This window comes from Schistocerca serialis, chromosome 1, assembly GCF_023864345.2.
Source record: "Schistocerca serialis cubense isolate TAMUIC-IGC-003099 chromosome 1, iqSchSeri2.2, whole genome shotgun sequence".
In the NCBI taxonomy this organism is placed as follows: domain Eukaryota; kingdom Metazoa; phylum Arthropoda; class Insecta; order Orthoptera; family Acrididae; genus Schistocerca; species Schistocerca serialis.
The window spans coordinates 122,854,392-122,863,918 of record NC_064638.1 but is presented as its reverse complement, the minus strand read 5'-3'; positions in this window follow the sequence as shown (position 1 = coordinate 122,863,918).

Here is a 9,527-nt window from a genome sequence, read left to right as displayed (position 1 = left end):
GACAGCAGACACAGAAGCGTTGCAACTAAATCCCCCCCTTGTGAATTAGCTGGTAAAAGGATGGGGTTGTAGATACTATCTTTCTTTCTGGCAGAATGTGTTCAACTGACGAGACGTTGGTGTTGGACAGAGATGAGCTTAATAAGTGTATTACCCGTGAGCATACAGCTGGGGACTGTGTCCTCAGGCTCTTACACGATGTCGCTCCAGGCAAATGCCGGGATGGTTCCTTTCAAAGGGCACGGCCGACTTCCTTCCCCGTCCTTCCCTAATCCGGTGAGACCGATGACCTCGCTGTCTGGTCTCCTTCCCCAAAACAACCAACCAATCTTACACGATGAGTGGAAGAAGGTGATGAAGGACGAACGTGGGGTCATGCAGCAGGATGCACTGAAGATGGATTTCAAACTCATAGAAATTATTGACTGTGCTGGAGCTATTAATGCTTCGGAAATGGCAGGTCGATCTACAGTGTTGGAGACGGCTTGGCGCGCCCACCGCGAACGCTTTTTACTAAACGCGATTGTGTCTCGCTGTTTGGCGTTAAAGTTGTTTACAAACGCCTCCTGCTGCGTTACTGCATGCGCTACTCGAGAAACACCCTCCAGCCATGGTCCTCGACATTCAAATAAAAGATGCGCTCAGAATGAGATTTTCACTCTGCAGCGGAGTGTGCGCTGATATGAAACTTCCTGGCAGATTAAAACTGTGTGCTGGACCGAGACTCGAACTTGGGACCTTTGCCTTTCGCGGGCAAGTGCTCTACCAACTGAGCTACCCAAGCACGACTCACACCCCGTCCTCACAGCTTTACATCTACCAGTATCTCGTCTCCCACCTTCCAAACTTTACAGAAGCTCTCCTGTGAACCTTGCAGAACTAGCACTCCTGAAAGAAAGGATATTGCGGAGACATGGCTTAGCCACAGCCTGGGGGATGTTTCCAGAATGAGATTTTCTCCACTAGAATAATTCTAAATTCGTGCCTGTTCCTCTTATATGTTTTCACAATTACTACAGATTTCCAGCGGTAGTAGAGAGCTTAGTATTTGAAGTTCGGATAACTTTCAAATCCCTCATTCACAGTAGACACAGTACAGGACTATGTCACGGGGATAGGGGTACTAGATGTAGTTTGTGGACGTGATGAATATGCGCTATCTGCTCTGCCCCTAGATGTGATAGGAAACCGACCGTAAACCTAGAGTTTTTCTGGGGTTGTGTTATCTATATGTGTAGCATGAATTCTAGAGATTCTTGATATCTTAATGTCTAAGGATAATGAAAACACTGACACAGGGATGGGGTGTTTCTGATTTCGGTCGATCTATGTTTCTAAGAGCGACGTTTGATGACGTGTGCCACAGGTAAGCAATCGATTCAGTTGTACGGTACCGCAGGTAATGTGTAGTGAGTTAATTGCTTGGCATACACATTGGAGTATAGCAGTTGTGACGGTGACAATTCTTTTACATGTTCGATAATGGTGAATCAACGAATCATGATAGCTTAGAAGATATTGAATACATGTCGTTATTCTGCCTCTGGAAAAGATATAAAACATTTTCAACACCATCCTCCATCTCAGCTCTATATACTTAGGATGCTGGTTCGATTTCTATTATTTACTTACTTTATAAGGAGCCATCCAAAGTAGTGCAACTGACGTCATTCGCGCTGCTAGATTTGGTTAATGATGAGCATGGAATCACAGGTGACAGCTCCGACAAGTTTTCACATCACTCTGTATAAACACGGTTCACAGATATGACACCTTACTCTCCTAGATGTTCTGCTTGACGTACAAATCCTCTCACACAGTAACAGTCCTGTATTTCTTCAGAATCGATGTCAACAGTTGGTTACATAGGATGCGAATGTAGAACATTCAGTTATACACAGATAAATTCGAAATTCGACAGCTAAGTCGTCATTAGGAGCGCTCATTCTCAAACCATAATCCCTTATAAGCCCGTTTCTGCGGGGAAAGGTTCTGTAGTACCTCCGAAGTTCGTGGAATCTATCATAGTTCCCCAGCCTGTAGAAGCATTTTGATATAAAAATCTTTTGATGGTTGTTGCTATTATTCTTTAGTAATCACTGATTTCCGCTGTAGCGTTTTTAAGCGGTGTTACACGATCATTCACGTAAACTGTTTTGCGTTACACGTAAAGCATTACAGCGGATTCTCTTGATCATCCCATTTTACGACTAGGAAAGATGTGACTCTTCGCTCCACACACACACACACACACACATACACACACACACACAAACACACACACACACACACACACACACACACACACACACACACACACACACACACACACACACACACACAAACACCGCTATGCCTTCGATGTCCTAAGTGAAACCTTCGCCATGAGGTCTGTTCAAGTACCTATGGTCTTCCTCCTTGGCCGGCCGGTGTGGCTGAGTGGCTCTAGGCGCTTCTGTCCGGAACCACGCGAACGCTACGGTCGCAGGTTCGAATCCTGCCTCGGGCATGGATGTGTGTGATGTCCTTAGGTTATTTAGGTTTAAGTATTTCTAAGTTCTAGGGGACTCATGACCTCGGAAATTAAGTCCCATAGTACTCAGAGCCATTTGATTTTGATTCTCCCTTCTTGTAATGACGATGTGAAAGTTGCATAAGTATCTTATGAAACAGATCCTTGTTCTTATTCTAAGTCAGTGGCATGAGCGTCTGCAAGTTTCTACGTTAGAGAGTCCTTGCAGTGATCTGGTGTTACTCTGCTAGAACCATAGCAGAGACCACGGAACGATAGTCAATGCAATTGCTTTTCGTGCTTGTTTGTGTATGTGTGCGCATATATGTAATCTGTAGAGCTAATTATTATTATTATTTGCAGAGGAGACGCCGCTACCGTGGTGGTACCTCCTCCCCGAGGAGCATGATGAGCTTGTCGATATGACAGAAGACGACGATCAGACTGAATCATTTATGAGCTAATTAATATCCTAGAAGGATATAATTGCCAGTCATTGTAAACATAGAAAAGAAGTTATGTGTCACTGCCTATTCGTGGATTTCTTATAGTCCCACTGCATCTCAGACATTCCGCAGATGATGCTGTTATATACAAAGTACAGTCGAAACGAAGCTGTATATGAATATTCTGTCAGACCTTTAGAATAAATTATGCTTTAGTGACACGTACTGGAGACACTGTTTGTCGAGCAGACCTATTGAAATTACAGAATATGTATCTGAGTTCATTCCGCAATATATCTACAGAATATGTGTGATATTAGCTCCGATGGAATTGATCGTGACGTCTTTCTGCTTATTCTTAAAATTCGAATACATATCATATTTTTCAGCTGTACGTGGACATGTTGTTGAAGACTGCAGTTTTAATGGATTATTCGGTGACGGTAGAATGCAAAACTTCGATACTCTACTTAAAAAAGGCTATCTGTACTTATAACAGTGTCACGTCTGGCACAGACGGCCCCTGCCAGGTAGACTACACTCGAGACACCCCTGTGTACCATATAACATACACAAGCACTTGCAGGTGCAACCAAGAGGAAAACAATTATTCAAAATAAACAGAACTTGCTAGAGACTCATGCGAACCTTTATCTGCAGAGGTCGCCTCACAGATACAGGGAACGTTGGAGTACTCCGCCGACCTCGTCGGGCTTTATAAGGCCAGCGCAGCAGTAGTACAGTCAGATCCTCGCCAAGTTAGCACCAGCTCCGACGGACTTCACGGACGCTCTTGATGAATAGTCGTCTACATGTTATTTGTTTTCTTTGTGTGTATATAGTGATTGTTCGAGAAGTGTAGTTTAGTTTCAATAAACGACATTATACTGAGTGTTCTACAGTAGTGAGTATTCTTCAAGCAGTTTATAAAGAAAGTTTATCTGTGGTTTTAAACCATTACACAAAACATCTATACTGGTAGTTAACTATTGGTGGAATTCGGAATTACTCAGCAGTATCTCTGAAATCATCTAATCTGCCCACGTCACTTCCTATGGATTCAACTCTGTGATACTAACTTTCAACAACTGTTGATAGAAACATCGTCTTTCCATATGTGTCGTGGTTCCACTGCACAGTGCTAATATCATTATTGTGGTAGCTTCAAAACAATTATCAGCTAAATGTCTAGTATTACCGAGGTGTTTTACGACGAAGTTCGGAATTTTATCAACAGTCTAATACATAGGTTTGAGTTACATGCACGATAACAGCAACGAGCTACATTTTACAATGCTATTTATTTTAATAGTGCTGTTACTGGCTTCGCAACGACAGGTGCAGCTTTAGATGGCTAGTTCACGTTTTACATTAGCGAAATGCGGTAGGGAGCTGGTGTTGAGTGGAAAGGTATTGAACCATAATAAATTAACTTTTCTAAAAACAATAATGAATTTTTAAAAAAGCATAAATCCAATAATAACATTAACAAATTGCCCCCAGAAAGGAAGAGATTAAATATCTATAATACTGGTAGCAAACACCACAAATCGACAACAGTTTAAATTTACTTCTTTTTAGTAATGGATGTTAAATGAAGTAACATTTACATTACAAGCAGAAAGACATAAATAAGTCACAAATATCAACCATCGGCTATTGACAGTAATTATCAAAACGCCATTGCGTTCGAAGTAGCCAAAATGACTGACAAATGTGGTTCAAATTTTTTATTATGGAGGCGGTGGCAAAGGCAAAGCCAGTAGCAATAATTCTTCCTTGTCTAATAACATAGGACGGCTGATGCCGCTTCCACAGTACTAGAAACCCTTAAAAATTTCAGTCATTGTACACAGGCATCTCTAACTAGACCACAGTTAACAAGAGATACAATCACCTATCCTGTAACACAGAGACAATCAATTAGTAAAAACTGACCATACTACAAATGCAGGAAAGTATGAACGTTATGCAGGAAACTGACTTGACTACTGAGGCATAAAATTTTCCTTTAGATTTGTTTTTAGTATATGCAAACAATTTAGTAAACAGTTCAAGCTCGTGATGCTAGCCAACAGGTAACTATAGACAGGCCTCAGAAATAAGGTAGCTACATTCAACAAGTTACGCTGACTGTGAAGTACAATTCGCAAATCAGAAGAACTACATCTGCATTCTATATCCTCATATTCCAAAATCAGTTTGGAATAGTAGCAGCCACAAGCTCACACACGTTGACAGAACTGAACCCATGTAGTACCAGGCAAAACCCTCATAAATAACACATTTATATAGATAACAACGTGAAACCAGGGTACGGAGTCAAAACACCCACCACGTGGCACCAAGTGACGTGCACCCTAATCGGATGCTCATCTCGTAAAATCCAGCACCCATTGACAAACGCCTGCTTAGAGAGCGCCGAGAGAAGGATGTAACGAAGATTACTTGTAGTCGGAAGTCCACGGATATCATCCTGCAGACGCCACCGCATCCAGTACTTGCCAAGGTCCGACCGGACTCCAACCCGGCACACCAAGCACATAAACTGTTTCCAACCTCAACAGCAGAGGACACGCCGAATACTGTGCGACGTGCCGACGTAGCTTTTAATGAGCAATGTTCACGGCTGCGACCAACTCTAGGCCCCGCCAAACCCGCAGTGAGCAAAATCACCACTTTTGCCTACGGGCCACGGCAGACTCTCGGCCACAACAACACGCCACCTCACTTGCACTCTTCGTGACCCCGTGTCACACCCATTTTTTCTCCAGGTCGTCGCAGCCTATAACTACCCTCTCCTCCGACCTGCCCTCTACCGAGGAAAGTACCGCTCTATGCCCACTTGCGGCCAGTGGGGTTCCAAATTCGCGGGAATTATTCGTAATTAAACGAGGACACACGGCACAATTAGCTTTCGCCTTCTGTTTTCCTAACTGATGAAATTTCCTTGGGCTCGTGGTTCCTTAGAAGCAAAAGATGATGTGAGTAATGTCTTTTTAACTGTAATTGTGCCTCACAACGATTTTAAGTGATGTAAACAAATTATTAAAGGGAAGATGTTTAGGTTACATACGATGAAGCATCTTTCCTTTAATAATTTGTCTACATCATTTAAAATCGTTGTGAGACACAATTAAATTTTAAAAGACAGGGTGTCACATCTTGTTTTGAATGGTGGGCTCCATGTGGTTCCCAAGTTGTGCAGCAACCGTAAACCATAAAATTACCAAATATGCAGCAACCAGCCGCAAAATCATGTTTTATTTATTCACTTTTGCAAATCGATTTCAACTGACTAACAATCATCACTTTATGTTTGACCTATGATTAAGACAATATTACTACCCAGGGTACATATTGGTTGAAAGCACCGATGATGGTTGTTAACCAGTTGAAATCGATTTGCAAAAGTGAATAAATAAAACATGATTTTGTGACTGGTTGCTGCATATTTGGTAATTTTACATCTTGTTTTGCTTGTAGGACACCACCACCCTGAGGAAGTTTCATCAGTTGGGAAAACAAAAGCGAAAGCTAACGTAAAACGTGAACCAGCCATCTGAAGATGAACCTGTCGGTTCGAGACCGGTAACGGCGCTATTTAAATAAATTCACAGCAATGTAAAAAGTGGCTGGTTTCTGCTATATTCATATAAGAGTCAACCTGCATTTTGTACACAGCCACGGGTTCAAAATGTCAGTTTTTGACAAAATAGCAATAGTCTAAGATCCTTACCAGGTTCGTTTAATGGCTGTAAGCTATAATTATTGCAGGAGCTGCTTCTATAGAAATCTATTTCTTACTGACAGTCCAGTGCTTACATACATACAATTCCGAAGAAATATTAGACATGGGAGAAATCATCCTCTTAGGAGTGTGTTACAGCGACAAACGAGTCATTGCTAGAAGTTGGTCAGCTGCCTTACAGAAAACATTAGTTGGTCATAGTTCTTTTTCCTTCTTCGAAGTAAACAGTGTATGAGTGTGTTTCGTGTTACGTCGATCATAATGTGACTCTGCATACGTTGTCAAAACGCTTTTCTTTAATGTGTCCCAAAACTATGGCAAACATGAAACAAGTTTCTCCACATCTGTCTCAAATATTTATTCTCCTATTACAATCGACTTTATAAAAGGTCTCTGTGTAGATAGTGCGCAACCGTTTCTCTGAGAGGTATTAGGCTCCGATATTACCTGATTCGTGATTTGTCATGGATAACATTGTGTTTTTGGAGCTGGTGGTAGAATCTTATCGTCAAACATCTGCTGCTACTATTGAGAACAAGTACAGAGTGCTTTCTGCTATTAAATAATGCTGTTTTTGTTAATGAGACTTTATCCAGCAGAGTCTAGTTTTCCTCCCTATACTTACGAGGTTACGCTACTGGTTGTTCAGTTCCAGTACGCGCTGTGTACAATAAGACAACGCTTGGGTTAGTTAGCAAAACTATTATGGTAGTTCATCGGCTGAGAATGGGGCTAGTTACGGGGTTAGATTAAACCAAGACCGCCGGATTCCCGTCGGCTGCTAAAGTATGTTACCAGACGACAGTAAAATGGTTAAATAATATTACAGCTTGAATTCTTCATTTCATAAACGGAGATGATGTCGATACAGACTGCCAAAATTGGAGTGGGTAACAGGTGGTGGTTGGGTGACTTTACCTGTGGTTATTAGATAATCGATTTTAATAGGGTTGACTTACCGAACGTCGTACACAGAGGCGAGGTAAGACATTCTAAACTACTGGTCATTAAAATTGCTACAGCACAAAGATGACGTGCTACAAAAATGGTTCTGAGAAAATGTTCAAATGTTCAAATGTGTGTGAAGTCTTATGGGACTTAACTGATAAGGTCATCATTCCCTAAGCTTACACACTACTCAACCTAAATTATCCTGAGGACAAACACACACACCCATGGCCGAGGGAGGATTCGAACCTCCGCCGGGACCAGGCGCACAGTTCATGACTGCAGCGTTCTGAGCACTCTGTGACTTAACTTCTGGGGTCATCAGTCCGCTGGAACTCAGAACTCCTTAAACCTAACCAACCTAAGGACATCACACACATCCATGCCCGAGGCAGGATTCGACCCTGTGGCCGTAGCGGTCGCGCGGTTCCAGACTGTAGCGCCTAGAACCGCTCGGCCACGCTGGCGGGCTGATGTGCCACAGACGCGAAATTTAACCGACAGGAAGAAGATGCTGTGATATGCAAATGATCAGCTTGTCAGAGCATTCACCCAGGGTTGGCGCCGGTGGCGACACCTACAACGTGCTGACTGAAGAAAGTTTCCAACCGATTTCTCATACACAGACAGGTTGACCGGCGTTGCCTGGTGAAACGTCATTGTGATGCCTCGTGTAAGGAGGAGAAATGCGTACCATCACGTTTCCGACTTTAATAAAGGACGGATTGTAGCCTATCGCGATTGCGGTTTATCGTATCGCGACACTGCTATTCGCGTTGGTCGAGATCCAATGACTGTTAGCAGAATATGGAATCGGTGGGTTCAGGAGGGTAATACGAAACGCCGTCCTGGATGTCAACGGTCTCGTATCGCTGGCAATCGAGATGACAGGCACCTTACCCACTTGGCTGTAGCGGATCGTGCAGTCACTTCTCGATTCCTGAGTCAACAGATGGGGACGTTTTCAAGACAACAACCATCTGCACGAACACTTCGACGACGTTTGCAGCAGCTGGACTATCAGCTCGGAGACCATGGCTGCGGTTACCCTTGACACTGTATCACAGACAGGAGCGCCTGCGATGATGTACTCAGCGACGAACCTGGATGCACGAATGGCAAGACGTCATTTTTTCAGGTGAATCCAGATTCTGTTTACAACATAATGATGGTGGCATCCGTGCTTGGCGACATCTCGATGAACGCACATTGGAAGCACGTATTCGTCATCGCCATACTTGTGTATCACCCGGCGTGATGGTATGAGGTGCCATTGGTTACACGTCTCGGTCACCTCTTGTTCGCATTGACGGCAATTTGGACGTTACATTTCAGATGTGTTACGACCCTGGCTCTACCCTTCATTCGATCCCTGCGAAACCCTGTATTTCAGCAGGATGATGAAATGACCGCATGTTGCAGGTCCTGTACGAGCCTTTCTGGATACAGAAAATGTTCGACTGCTGCCCTGGCCAGCACATTCTCCAGATCTCTCACCAACTGAAAACGTCTGGTGAATGGTGGCCGAGCAAGTGGTTCGTCATAATACGCCAGTCACTACTCTTGATAAACTGTGATATCGTGTTGCATGGGCAGCTGTACCTGTACACGCCATCCAAGCTCTGTTTGACTCAATGTCCAGGCGTATCAAGGCCATTATTACGGCCAGAGGTGGTTGTTCTGAGTACATATTGCTCAGGATCTATACGCCTAAATTGTGTGAAAATGTAATCACATATCAGTTTTAGTATAATATACACTCCTGGAAATTGAAATAAGAACACCGTGATTTCATGGTCCCAGGAAGGGGAAACTTTATTGACACATTCCTGGGGTCAGATACATCACATGATCACACTGACAGAACCAC